The sequence below is a fragment of the Hylaeus volcanicus genome, chromosome 2 (assembly GCF_026283585.1).
Source record: "Hylaeus volcanicus isolate JK05 chromosome 2, UHH_iyHylVolc1.0_haploid, whole genome shotgun sequence".
Lineage (NCBI taxonomy): Eukaryota > Metazoa > Arthropoda > Insecta > Hymenoptera > Colletidae > Hylaeus > Hylaeus volcanicus.
Genome location: NC_071977.1, coordinates 12,614,982 through 12,629,769, shown reverse-complemented (window position 1 = coordinate 12,629,769; position 14,788 = coordinate 12,614,982). Strand labels below are relative to the sequence as shown.

Here is a 14,788-nt window from a genome sequence, read left to right as displayed (position 1 = left end):
TGTACTAGTAATGTTTATCCAATATCGGAAAGATGAAGAAGTAAGTCATTTTATAAACAGTATATAAAAGAAACGTGATTCTTCATAGTTTGTTCCTGAACACATAGCACAAAGCTTAACAAATGTATCGACATCTTATTTCTAACAAAATTACTAATATCGTAACGTTACTGAATAAACGCTTCGTTATAAACCTTATCGCTCCAGTGTTTACTATTTAAAAATTCTATGCTTCATCGAACCGTCACAGTGCCCTAACCCTTTAAAAGGTTCAGGAGCACTCCCACGCTTCCCCGAACCATCGAAAAGAATGCCTTTCAAGGCTGACCAGCGGTACAGTTCGCGTGACACCGCGGTACGCTGGGTCCACAAAAATTCCAAACGTTCGCGTACCCGAATTCACGTGTGTTTGCTCTGAACACAAGAGGCAGAGTAGCCGAAGTGTACCCCCCCCCCCCCTCTACCGTTCATGATCGAACGTTTCCCGTAGAATCCTCGTCCGTCAAGCATTCTTTGCGTGATCTGGAATATATCCCGTCCCACGCGGTCGTATTTGCATGAGAGAACCGAGGCGGTAGACCCCGAGAATAGAGGAAGAGACACGGGATAGGTGGACTATGGCGATACACGCGCGCGTTCTATTTGACCAGGCACGGTAAACACGATATTTTCTCACGCGCAGATATACGGCCCGCAAATCCAGACAGTCTGTCTGTCGATTTACGCCCGCGCGTCGTCGTTTCTCTCCCGCGAACTCGTGATTTCGCGCACGAGTAAGGGCAGAAATGAAAAGGAACGAGGAAACACGAAGATATTTCTGGGAGCTAACGGGATAAGTCGACTCGTTAGTTGCGGAATTAGATTAGAAATCGTGTTAGGTATTCGAGTGGTATTCAACATCACCAGTAAGGAAAAGTCAAGAGAGATCAAGAGAGATTCACACTGATAGAGTTGAACGGAGCTTTGAATATATTGAACAATCGAATAACATTGAAGAATCGAATAATGATGAGAAATAACGAAAAAATAGAATATAGTTCAGTGAGGATTGTCTTTAGACCAGAAATTTTCATTTCTTTGCCTTCAAGGTCATCCCAAGTCCATGGTACATAGGTCGTTAAGTTCGTCTCGACACGGACTATAATACTGTTCAGTCAAAAATACAAAGTGCCATTTAAAACAATGAAAGTGACCTTGACAATACTAATACAAAATTTATTGTCGAACTTTTTTTCATTGCAATGTATAACCAATCGAAAACTGATCAACATTTGTTTAAAATACTCTCTTATCAGATTATCACAAGTACTTGAAAAATAATAAAAATTGTTACGACAGCCTGTATATAAAGTTTATTCATGTACACATTTATAATGAAACTGTTACCAAACATGTTCATAATGACTATTTGGCATCATCAAACCTATCATTTAATTTAAATAAATTTCTTTAACAGACACAGAGGATACGAAGAATAATTGGAGCGACTGTAAACGAAAACATAAAAGATGCTTCTCTAAGGTACCATTAATATTTCAGTAAAGCACATAAACTTCGTAACGCGAAAACTTGTTCGCGATACATAAAAGGCACATTTCCTCCGCAGATGAAATGTTACATTTGACTCGCAGTGGAAAGGTTGCTTAAGCTTGGCCATCGCTGGCCCATGGTGTCAAAGGAGCTGCATCAAAGCGCCACGCGACACAACAAGACGACGACGAAGATCTCCAACGCGAAACGAACGCATGTCAGCCGACGAGAATCATTAATCAGCAGGATCAGCGTCGTCGTTGGCCCAAAAGACGATTTGTACTTCTTGCTTGGCCGTAATCCGTGCACTTTCTCATAAAAGATCCTGTAGTCGCGACTAAATTGATTACCCCCCCCCCCCCTCCCGCCCCGCCCCCGCTCCACCGTTCCGTAATCCCCGACGTTCTTTCACGGTCTTTTCCCGCGCTTTGCGAGGCTCGCGAGAAATCCCGTGGCATTCTTCGGGAAGGATAGGAGGCCAGAGAACCGGATGCTCCCTATGGATCCTCCATCTTTTTTTTCTATCCGCCGCGACGCGGCGGCGGCCGAGTTCGGGGGCGAAACGGTAATTGGATAAGTTAATTAGCTTTTTAAATGAAACTTTGTCGAGCTTTTAGATACCCCGGCCAGTTCGTTCGTTTCCTCCTATCTTTTTTTCATCCCAGACCTCCGGTCGCGTACCTCATCGTCGTTGTTCCGATCTCGGACGGTGGATGCTCAGTTCCCTTCGAGGAGCTTTAAAATAAATGCCGCGAAGCCTGCGGGGACCATCCACCTCGTCGCCTTCAGCTCCTTCCGGTTCTCCTCTCGGATCCTCTAACCCTTAATTGAAGCCATAACGTCGCGGTGCCTCGAGCGCGTTTAATGCAGCCGAGCTGCGTCACTTTAATTGAAAGTGCACGGATTCCTCTGATAGCCGTGGCTGCGGTAAAGTCGTGAAAGTGTAGGGATGGACGACCGCCGGGGATGGAAGTAGGCATTTACCTTAAATGCATCTTCAATCGCGTTTCGCGGACGATCTAAGGCGTGGTTCCATCTCAGGACGGACGCAGAGGTTCGTGGAGACCGAGCTATGGTGTCTATCTCATTACATGCTGTTCTTTAGATACAGATCTGTTGGAGATAATCTTTATCATAATCAACGTTACACTTTACGTAAAGTAGCGCGTGGATTCATGTATACGGTGAAATAAGTAGTAGTAAGATAATAAACACTTGTTATAATCACCCATTCAAGCAGATTGTCATTTTTTAATGGAATTTTTATTTCTTTGCCGTCAAGGTCATCCTTAGGTCATAGTACACAAAAACACAAAAAGGTCTTAGAATAGTAAAACACTCCATGTTAGATTATACTTAAGAATAAAACTACTAAGCTAGACAATTTGATTTATGTATTCCGAATTCTTTTTTAAATTTATTTTTAAAAGTGTCTAGTAAAGTCATTCTCGACTTGAATCTTCGTTTTCAAGAACACTGATATCGATTTGTTGGAAGCTCAATATCACTGTGCTGGCATATCTGACCAATTCTCGATGTATCTAGTTGATATTTGCAAATATGGAGTGTACCAAGGATTCTATCCATTCTAACTGGTCGTATCTATTACATGTAGTTACAACATGATAAAATCGATGGAAAACAGGCGTCGCTACAGCCCTGTCAATATTTACAGTGATACATGAACAACTAGAATCAGCGAACAATGGACAGACACGTCAGCCTCGTACTCAGTTACAGCGGTATCAAGCAAGTTTTCAGTTAGTTTTCTTGGAAAGGAAAACTTATACAAAATAATTGTACTCTATATTTTATGTTCACCTAACAATCGTTAGCCCATTGTATATAAATCGATGAACATGCTTACAGATACACACGAGTAAGTAGAATCTGACACCAATGGACAGACACGTCAGCCACGTACTGAGTAGCAGCTTGAAGGTCTATTTACACATATCCGTAACGTGTCAGTTCCGTATTCGTACCGTATCAATAACGTCACGGACCGGTGTCGGACGTGTGTGAACATGCCCATTCAAAAACAACAGAAGAATATTTAAAATCACTGACTCTGATGGAACATTACGGAACTGAACGGACACAGAACTGACACTTTACGGATATGTGTAACTAGACCTTTATCGAACAAGTTTTACAAGTCAGTTTTCTTAAAAACGAAGACTAATGCAAAAGCACCATCAATGCTTACAGACACACGCCCCTAAGTAGAATCAGCCAGCAACGGACAGACACGCCAGCCACGTACTGAATAGCTGTTTTCAAAGTCAGTTTTCTTGAAAACAAAGGCTAATACAATTAAATTGTGTAGAAGTTGACGAGTACCGTCAGTACTTAACAACACACGCGCCTAAGTAGAATCAGCCAGCAATGGACGGACTCGCCAGCCACGTACTGCATAGCGGCAGCATGAAGCAAGATTTTAGAAACAATTTTCTCCAAAACGAAGCCTCCCGCGAAAAAATTCTACTCCGCGCGTTTCGCTCACCTAACAACGTACAAATCTTGATCCATTGTGTACAAGTTGTCAACATCACCTCGACTAGTGTAGAAACGGCGGTAAATCGAATTCCTCCGGGTAGTCGCGGTGTTGGTTCTATTTACTTATTAACTTCGGTTTGCGAAGTGAATTCCAAGCAGGCGGGGTTAGTCGAGCGAAATAAGTAAGATCAAAGGAAAGTTTTAACGAGAACTCGATCGACGCCCGTCAGTGTCTTCAAACATAGTTACGAAAAATCGTGGCGCACTCTCTAAAATCATTATTTACAACGTTAATGCCGTGAACGTGGACTCTGTTCCCGGTTTTCGATGACGGGAGGGGTAAACTTTTAACGAGGAAATTCGCTCGAGTCGGGTTCCCTTCCGTTTCAGTCGGTACACAAACGGATTCTTGGATGTCTTTCGAAATGTCGAAAGAGCAAACTTTACTTTACAGAGTATGGGTAACTATGCGATGAGATTCGACTTTCAGGATTTCACGTCGACGTCAATATCAACAAGCAAATCTCTCTGTCGCGTCGAACGCACTGATTCGTGGTTAATATTGATTCATAATTAAATTTATAATTCAATATGCGTTCATAATTGGTTCATAATTGATTTATAAATTTCGGTCGAAACCAGACTACGGATCTTATGCGTTTATAACGTATGGGGAATATCGCGAACATATGGTATGCTTATACATACCATATGCATTCATGCGAAATCAAATACTAATATGCATCGGTATATTAATTCGCGAAGCATGTTCTACATACGTTTTGTACGCGTTTCCGGCGTTAGCATACGTGTACGGATCAAATGCCGAAAATCCCCGGTCTAGTTATAACTGTTGGTTTATAATAGGTTTATAAACGGTTTATAATTTCAATTTCCAGCAAACACGCGCGGCCGCGATACGTCGAACGGTCCAAATACGATCAGAAACGAGAAAATCTGATCGTGACAGTGCACGCCTGACTATGTCAACGCGATACACCGCCCTCGTTATTTCTGCTTGCCTACGCTATCCGTAACGTTGGTATCCGGAAACGTTGTACGTTCTCGCGGAGGCAGCAACTCGTCGCTGAACGGAACAAGGTTGAACCCATATTTTCGTGGAGAGACTCGCGAAAAATGCCGAGTCCGCAAGAAATTCGTTAGGCGGAAGGAAGACGAACAAAACGAAAGATGCAGAATTATTCTTCTGCTCGGAAGTCAAAACGGGGCTACGTGACCCCGCGGATTTCGGGTTGGTCCAATTACTCCGTTGAATAATTGTCCGAACTTGCGAGTTGTTGTTAACGAGTACCGCGGATAACTGCAACGACTTCTGTTTCTTGAGGCTGAATAATTCCGCGAGCGAGGCACGCCAGCAACTTTCGATAGAGAACCACGTCGCGTTGCCGAAAATTCAAGATGACACTAACGCGTCCACAAACTTTCTCACCTTCACCGACTCTCAAAGTGCAATCAAATCATTACAGACACCAACTTTCAAACATAGTATCAATAACCAAATCATTGAAATTAAACAAAATATTCAACTTTTATGTCAAATAGCGAAAACCAGAATTTTATTAAGTTTATCTGGATACCAGCACATGCAGGAATTACCGGTAATGAGAAAGCAGACTCACTCGTGAAAGAAGCAACTAAAGAAAGTCCTTCCGCAAATATCAAGGTTTCGATTACTGATCTAACCAAGCAACTAAAAATTCAAGCAAGACTGTCCACTAACACTCTAATCAAAGAGCAAGGCCTGGTTAAAGGTGCCAACTATGTCAGATTTTACCATAAAGACAACGGCAATCTATGGTACACTGGACTTGGTCTTTCCAGAGATTTTTTAGTTTTCGTTAATAGATGTCGATCCAACCACTATAATTTAAATGGCTCATTGGCAAGGGTTCGCTTTATAACTAACAGTGCTTGTCAATGTGGAGCAGAAATCCAAGACCTGAATCGCATTATATGGCAATGTCCAGACTATGAAAACGAACGTAAGGCATTAGAAACAAATCTGCTTAAAAGCAAGTACTGTTTCCCTCTTTGCATTAGTTCCTTCCTGTTTAAACCTGATATAAAAGGTCTGAAAATGATTTACAACTTTTTCAAACAATGTTCGATAAGAATTTAGAAATTATGTAACACATATATACATATAACACTGTACTTACTATATAGAGCATTTGATTTAAGGTAGTTGTAAATAAATAGATGAAACGAAGTAAATTCAAGTTATACTCTAAGTCATATTGTAAAATAACCGTGTATGTATTATATAATTTGTAATGTATATGCTATATGAACCTTGTATGGTTTAAAGCAATAAATAAATAAATGACACTAACGCGGAAAATCGAACACCTTCCTGATTGACGGAATAACATAACCAACAATGTAAACGTAAGACGCACAATTAGAACTTTAGGAGAGAAAGTCATTAGGAATTCAAGTAGTGTTTCTTGAAATATTTTTGTTTAATAGAGAAGAATTTATTTAATGTTTCGATAACTTTGAGTTCCATTTAAAAATAATAATTTGTTTGTTGAATCTCCTCCGCCACTTTACTCACAACAAAATTAGGTAGTTCATGTAATTTGTTCCTTCGAACCAACTAAATTATAAAAAATATTTAACCATCAGATTTAAACAAAACACCCTGTATACTGTAGAATTAAATATCTTACTATAATGTTAACGAAGGTTTTATTAACCCTGAATTGGACGCTCTTAGCAACGAGGGGAAGATTTCACTGAGCTTAGAAAACAAGAGGCTGCTTCAAAGCTGAACCCTTGTAATTATCTGAAGATGGTATAATTTCCCCTAAATCTTCAACGTCTTTCTTCTTTTTCATCCTCGGCGGCTTACTCGATGCTTTCACCTACTAATTGTTACCCAGAACTCTTCTTCCCTTTTAACTCCTTTTTAATGTTTGTTTTATACCATCGCTTAATCTTCTTCTACCGTTCCTTGCAATTTGTCGAGGAGACAATTAAAGGGGTCACTGGAATATTTGATAATCCCAACACTGCGACAGTCGAGATCGTTTAACTTTTATAGGGTGACCTACCGGAGCTTCTTATGTAATATTTATAGCATTGGGGGAAACAGGGGAAGAATGAAAACATATTTCACTTCGGGGTACTTACACAATTGATTTTCTATGGCAGTGAAGAATAATGTTACATATTTTATGCCTGACTTTCCTGTTAACTCGAAGAACTGACGTTTCCGCGAACAACAAGCAAACCGTCCCACGAGCGAGGATGACAAAGAAGTTTCACGATATAGTTCGCTGCAAAACTGAATTTTTTATAGATTGAATTTACAGATTTTCTGTTCTGTACATTCACAACATAATTTGGTATAATTAGACAAAATTTTTGGTTGCTTTATGTGGGTCGAAAATAATAAGGTTGAAAATAGAATTGTTTTGGACGACTGACGTTATTTCAAATTTTATTATTTGTTTTCAGTGACTGTAATTCAGCCTGGGAAGAACTGTGGATATTGTTTTAAAAATGGAACAACTCTCATTAATTCACGCATAGGCAGCGTATGTTGACTCACATGGTGTATGTAAATAAAACGAAACAAAATAGTTTCCAGTGCAACGACGAACAATGGAGCAAACCAGACATCAATTTCTGCCGTCTATGGGAGAAGTTTCAATTGTTCCATGAAACATAGGAGCCATCGCTCACTCGAAATCACATTTGCTTATAATTAAGTTCATGTTCATCATATTCTTACGATTCCCATTGTACAGGAAAGCTGTGCATAATTTCGACTAATTACTTCAGAACGTATAGCACCTGGAAAAAAAACATGGAGATGTGGTTTTAACTTCATTAAACCGTTATTCAAATTAAAATACTGATTAACATTTTCAAATTTTAAACTTGCATTAACCAAATGTACGAATATATAATCTAACATAATTTCATTTCATTTAAAATTTAGCGTAAAAAAATAAAAATACTCAAGTAGAAAAATTCGCTAAAACAAAAATTCATAACAATCGTGAGAACATTGCAATGCCTCACTTAAATATTAGTAGAGATTGATACGTCTTGATTTTTAGAAATACTTAAAATAAAAATGTTCCCTTTGGAGGTACCATACCTACAAGTACATTTTCTTGTGAGACAAAAGACCGTCCCGTCTTTAGCAGAGAAAAAAAGAATATTCCCAATGGTAATCACGGACAAAACTTTTACGGTCGCACGATGTAATTAATTGCCTGTCGAGCTAAGGAGACCTATAGTCCATCGAGTCGTTGATATTACTACTAGCCGCGTCTGACTCGATGTAGAACGTTTCCCTCTTCCTTTTCTCGTTAACTGCAAGATTATCACTTCCGACTACGATCGCGCACTTAATTCGCAGCTCGTTTGTCTTTTATCGCGAAGGATCTTCGCCTTAATGAATGACAATGATCCCGACAAGGGTGCAATTACCTGTAACGTCGATACCTCAAGAAAGAAACGTTTTATTCTTCCATTTACGACGGATGCAGAACCAATCTTTCATTGATCCTTAATTTTCTTTTTCGCCTATTTATTACGACAGATGAAAATTATGATCTATTAAATGGAAGAAGTATCGTGGCATTCTTTGGTTGCGAGACCGCTGGTATTCTCTCATTTGTGACTGGTGCAATACGAGTCTTTTGCTAATTATTTCTGCTTTATTTTGTGTACAGTTTCGATTTTGATCTTCAAAATTTGTATTACAAGCCTGGTACTTTTTCGTAATTCGCTAAATTAATAAACTTAATCTTGAGGATATTCTACCTTCTGAACAATTAATTACAATGTCTACAATAACATGTAACAATTGAGCAATATACCAAAAATAATTTACAACGTATATAAATAGCCTTTTGATGTACACTGACAGCGTTTCGAAAACTCATTCATACTTCGTCAATCTCATACAAAATATAAATATTAGGTAGACTGGTAAGTAATGCCGTTTCTTTTACATTAAATTTGAACAAATTTTTAATAAACTTCTATTTTTAATCAATTATGTACTCACTCTCGTTATTAAAAGCCATTTGCCGTCCAGTGTGGGAATTTTCAATGCCAGATCGATCAAAATCGACGAACTGATAAGCGATAAACAAACAAATAAACGAGCTATAGTATTTCTAATTAGTAATATTTCTTGCGATTAGCTCGCTGCTGGTTGAACAGAAAATTAATTTCGATGCTCTCATCGAGGTCTGGTTACGTTGTCGGGTGGAAGAATCGCGCGATCGTTGCATCGATAGGTCGAGTGATTCATGATCATCCCCCTTATGACCGGAGGGGGTGTGGAAGTTGCTCGTCCAATCGGGAGTTTATCTCGAGCGTCATCGCTGCAACGACGTGGCGTGCCAATTGATTTCACCGATACCGCGCGAACTTAAGCAGATACACCGTACTTCCAAGTAAACTTTCGCGCGATTAACACCGGTAATGTTCACGGAATCACCGCACGAATCCTAACGTTTCAACGGGAACTCGACAAAAGCCGCTATTTATCAGCGGTCGATCGCTAACTTCGCGTCAAACAAGGCTGCGAAAATTAATCAACGACGAATTACCAATACCAACTTGGGTCTATAGCCGCTCACATACGTGTTCACTGATTTTCCAAAGCTAGCCTTTCACTTTACAGATTTACTACGAAGTTTGTGCGGTAAAGTTCTAATATGGTCTCGTTTGCGAATGAAACGTCATTGTTTGATAGAGAAAAGAATAAATAAACGACCGAGTAATCTCGAGAACAGATCCGTGAGCGACTATAGATCCAAGTTGGTCTTGGTAATTCGTCGTTGATTAATTTTGATGGAAAACGAGTCGAAAGGCAATTTAGTCCAGGCTTAACCCGTTGCAAAAGCCGTGCAATGTTTAAGCATTTCAAATTCCTAAGGTGAGCTGTCTTAAATAATTTTCAACAAAACTATATTTATTTACATACGACTATATTCGATTGATAGATATTTAAAGTCTAGAAAATAATCGTATAACCCTAACAAATTGTCTAGATTTTTTCGTTGGTCGTTGTGTAATGCCAAAACCTAAATAAAGTCTTTTTGCTATCAAACAATGACGTTTCATTCGTAGGCAAGACCATGTTAAAACTTTACCGCACCGCAAAATTTGTAGTAAATCTGTAAAGTAAAAGGCTAGCTTTGGAAATATCTTGGTGCCTATCGAAAAATCTGTCGCGACCCCAGTTTTTATAGTCAGTTAAGTCGGAAGGTTATCACTACTAGCCATAAAACTCCGATCACGTCTATTACGTTCGTGACCGGCAGTCGAATGATATCCCGTCAGTCAATTGGGCAGCTATAAAATATGTCAACGGGGAGTATCAACGAGTCATCAAATCGACGCGTATACAACAGCAACGAAACGCATTTTAATCCGCGGCAATTCGTCGATCACGGAACAATTTCAACGATTTATTTGCGCCAACGAACGATCCGTTTCAATAGAACCATAAACTGTCACAGACCGATGCCAATGGAAACGTCTCGGTCGAGGTAATCTTGCTTTCAGAATGGACGTGTTCGGAGCGATTGAAAAATATAATATAAATCTAACGCTCATCAAGGAAGTATTAGAGAGTGTAACTTAACTGAGAATATAAATCGTTTGCGACGTTAAATTAATTATTTTTGTCGTTTCCAACCCAAAAGTACGGTTAACAATTAGAAATTCGAACGTGGTTTTATTAAACAATGAGAGATATGTGAAATGTTCTCTGTAATCAACGCATTCAAATTGTTTTTCTCGTATTTAGTTCTCCCTCGTACGTGTTAATTATTTTCGTTGTGTTATGAATGAATCCTGGTTCTTTGTGCGTAGCACAGTGCAGAACAATGATAAAATAGGAGACAGAACTGGTAGTTCCGGTACAAACGTCCAAATATCATAATTAATATATAGAAAATTGAATTCCAGGGTAATAAATTTCGCAATGCCCCATTTTCATAGATTTTCCGTCAACAGAATCGGAGTACTCATTTATTTTCGAAAACTGTTTTAATTTAAATAAGAAGTGTTTCATTTTTATTTACAAGATTTCTTTAGATAATTAGAATTATTTAACTAAAATTCAACGATTTTGATACACCAACTGCGAGCATAGTCGAGCGATAGAACTCTGGAGACAGATCAAACGCTCCTTTCGACGCGACAAGAGGGATCGTGGTCGATCCACGCGCGTAAGTCGAGGTCTTCAACAACGAGAGACAGGACGAAGCAGAGCAAAGGACGACCGCGACGCGTCGGAAGTTCAATTTCGCGTGAAAGGAAACGATCACGGTTACCCGTAAACGGGCATCGCTGGAAATTCCCGCATGCAGGGTCCCTTGACGAAATCTCGGTCCCCCTTAACCGAAGCAGAAGAAGAACCTATATCGTGAAACCCTCCGAGGGATTTCTTCTTCTTTTACGACACCCACCACCGAGACACGCGTTCACAAAGACGAATCCACGCAGTGGAAATTCTAGCGCGAATCGCTTCCGCGTTGTCCTCGTTCGTCGTTACGACAAGGGATGCTACGGTAGTTGTAATAAAAAAATTGTCAATACTTGTAAAACTCTGGACAGGGCTGTGTAAACGTTCAGGATGTTATATAGGCTCTTCTGTTAGAAGGTTTCATTTTGAATTTTGTGGAATTTGTAAGCAATCGAACATACAGCGGTCCTGTTTAACAGATAGAAGCTATACAGTTTAAGAAAATGGAATCATGTACCACATAAAAATAGTGAAAATTCGTTGCGAGCACAGTGCGAAACAATTGCACTGTTGCGCGAGAAACTTTTTGGGCGCGTCATTTCAAGAAATGGAAATATAAATTGGCCGAATATATCACGTGATCTGACGCTGCTGGACGTTTTTCTTTGGGGGTATGTGAAGAAAATGTCTACATCAATGGTCCACGAACTATTAAAATGCTTGAAGACAATATCAGAGGTATTACTCGTGAAATACAGTCGGAAAAGGATCTCCCAAGATGGACATTTACCATATAGTGTATTCCATATTTAATCGTAGGATTTATACTTTGAATTGAAATAAAGATATTAATACTCTTTTTAAATGATTAGATGTTTCTCAATAATTTAAAATGAAATCTCTCGGTCGAAGACTTTGTACATAAGCCAGTTATTATAAGAGTAAACCATTATAAGAGTAAAGTCAACATTGCACCTGTTGGGTGGATGCATATAAAATGACCTCACCTATTAAGACTGCCTAATATGGACATGTTTTTCAAAAATTTTTCAAAAATTCGAATATTTCCACACGTTCTCGATTAAACTAAACTGCTTTAGCAAATGATGCTACGTTTGAGTAACAAACTTGACTTTAATCAGAATTTATTTTGAACCTATTGAAAATATTCAACGAACCTATCGAAAGTATTTCGTCCTTCTTATAGTCGTATATTGTCCTCGGAACATGTTGCCAATCCCTGTCGACCGCTCGAGAGGCCACGTCGCTCGAGCAAAAGAAAACGTAAACAGTGTCGGAGACATTTCCCGATCGCGAGCCTTGATCGAACCTGACAGCGAATTCCATCGATACCCAAGACGTTACTTTAGATAAAAAAAAAAAAAAGAATTCGCGTCACGAAATTGCGATTCCAGCGTGCCACGAAGTCGGCAAATATTTACCTGTCAAGCTTGCCGTTCGTTTCCCTCCGGTGGCTGCTCTTTAATTAACGCCCGTTGTGCCGCTGTACTTCTGTAATCTTCTCCCTTCGTTACTCGTTCATTTCGCGCTGCCAGGACAAAGTCGAAAACCGGAAGCCACTATCGCGTTTCTCTCCTTATCACCAGGGCCGCACCGAACGTAGCCTATCGACACAGATCGCGGTCGAACCGCGATACTATCAACGAACAATGCGCACGATAGATAGATAAACGATAGATATCGCCTGGCTATCGACCCGTGTAACACGAAACAACCAGTTAGATTTTTCGCGAGGAACAATTAGCGGGAAGGCTCGTGTTCCGAGATCAACAGGGAGGGATTCCTCCGCGGATAACGACGAGCCTCTTCAAGATTTCTTCGACATCCGCCGTACGAGACCCTTAATGGACTCTAATGGATCGCGACGCGGCACGTCGCTGGAAAAAAGTTTCACGAAGCTCCCGGGATCGGACGCTGGTTTATTAACGACGGAAAATTCAGCAGATCCCGGCCGCCGGGGGAACACGCGCAGACGAACTTAATGGATTCCTCGTGAACGCTTAAGCGAAACTTGGTCAACGTGCCGGGAGTCCTAACGATTTCGAGGGTTGTCTAAGCTCTACGCACTACACATACAACATTACGAACGCCACTGGTGTGCACTAGTTCACTAGCAAGTTTTATAATCCAAAGCGTAGCTCTTGGTGGCTCGAGCGACCGCTCGTGAGTCGGGGTTGTTTCTCGACATCCTCGTGATCGTAGGATTCGCTCTTCGGCCGAGCGTCCACGGATGACTGCTAGGCTACCACCGCTGAGAGAACACCGTACTCGAAAACGTGGTCTCGTGTCCTCTGTCGTTCGGGATGGCGGGTGTCGCGATTAACATTCCGCGGTCACGGTGCCCGGCGAAGGGTGGAAAACGTGCGCCCTCGGCGTCGAGGGGACTCTGGCATCGCTGCACCGGGTGCACGGCCGTCGACGACGAGGAACGTCACTCGAACGAAGGCACGGCACGCGAGTTCGCCGGCCGACTGAAGCACGGTTCGGCTGTCAGCCGACCCCAAACCCGAAACTCGCCTCGAGTTCTCTTCGTTCAACGAATCCGACCGTCTCCTTCGGTTCCCCATAGGCGGCAAGGGGTGGCACGGGGTGGAGAGGGCACAAACAGACCAACTGGGAGGGATGGCGGAACCACGGCGCCTGCGCCAGGTGAATCGGCTCGACTGGAGAGTCTTACTTCTACTTTATGCCTGACACTCGCTACTCCTGCGCTGCTTGTGCAGGTAAAATAGATACGAACGAGGGGAAAAAATGGTAACTCACCCACCCCGTCGTTCCACCCTACCCCCCCTTCTTGGTATCTTTTTAATCTTCCCTTTACGTACGACTTCTCCCGCTGCGGAAACGGACCCTGCCGCCACCGCGCAGGTTTTCTTTCATCGTGCGATGAGTCGGAAGTATGGGACGTAAGTTACGACGCGGAGGTGACTCGGAAAGGCTGCCACTGGAAAAACTACTCTAATCAATTAGGGTATTAACACGTGCGCTCGCCCCGTGGCGAGCTTTGTACGACAGTCTCCAAGTACGCGCCGCGAGTGGAATTTACATCGACGACGTGTTAGCGATGGTGCGAGTCGTTTAGAGTAATTCGATTCTGTTGGACACGTGATGTTTGGAATGGTGTCTATGGGAGGACAGACTTAGTATCATCGCCCCCAAAAACACATGTGTACAAAGTTTCATAAAAATCGAGTCACTTTTTACATTTTGTGTCGCCATATTGGATCCGCCATTTTGGGTTTCTAAATTATGAATTCAGATTTAGAATCAGCGACTCCAAAAATCCCTGTATAGCAAGTTTCATCCAAATCAGATTACTTTTTACATTTTGTGCCGCCATATTGGTTCCGCCAATTTGGGTTTTTAAATTATGTATTCAAATTTAGAATCAGCGACCTCAAAAACCCCTGTATACCAAGTGTTATCAAAATCGGATCACTTTTCGTATTTTGTGTCGCCATATTGGATCCGCCATTTTGAATGTCTAAATTC

General features: G+C 41.1%; 1 protein-coding gene across 3 annotated transcripts in view; it reads right to left on the bottom strand.

Moving 5' to 3' along the window:
* Positions 1 to 13,795, bottom strand: part of LOC128872383 (agrin-like) — a 543,175-nt gene extending 529,380 nt beyond the window's left edge. For all 3 annotated transcript variants that reach the window (XM_054115012.1, XM_054115013.1, XM_054115014.1), the window contains exon 1: positions 12,718 to 13,795. The gene's annotated coding sequence lies outside the window, so the exon portion shown is untranslated. The remainder of the gene's footprint in view (positions 1 to 12,717) is intronic.
* Between the last annotated feature and the right edge of the window lie 993 nt (positions 13,796 to 14,788).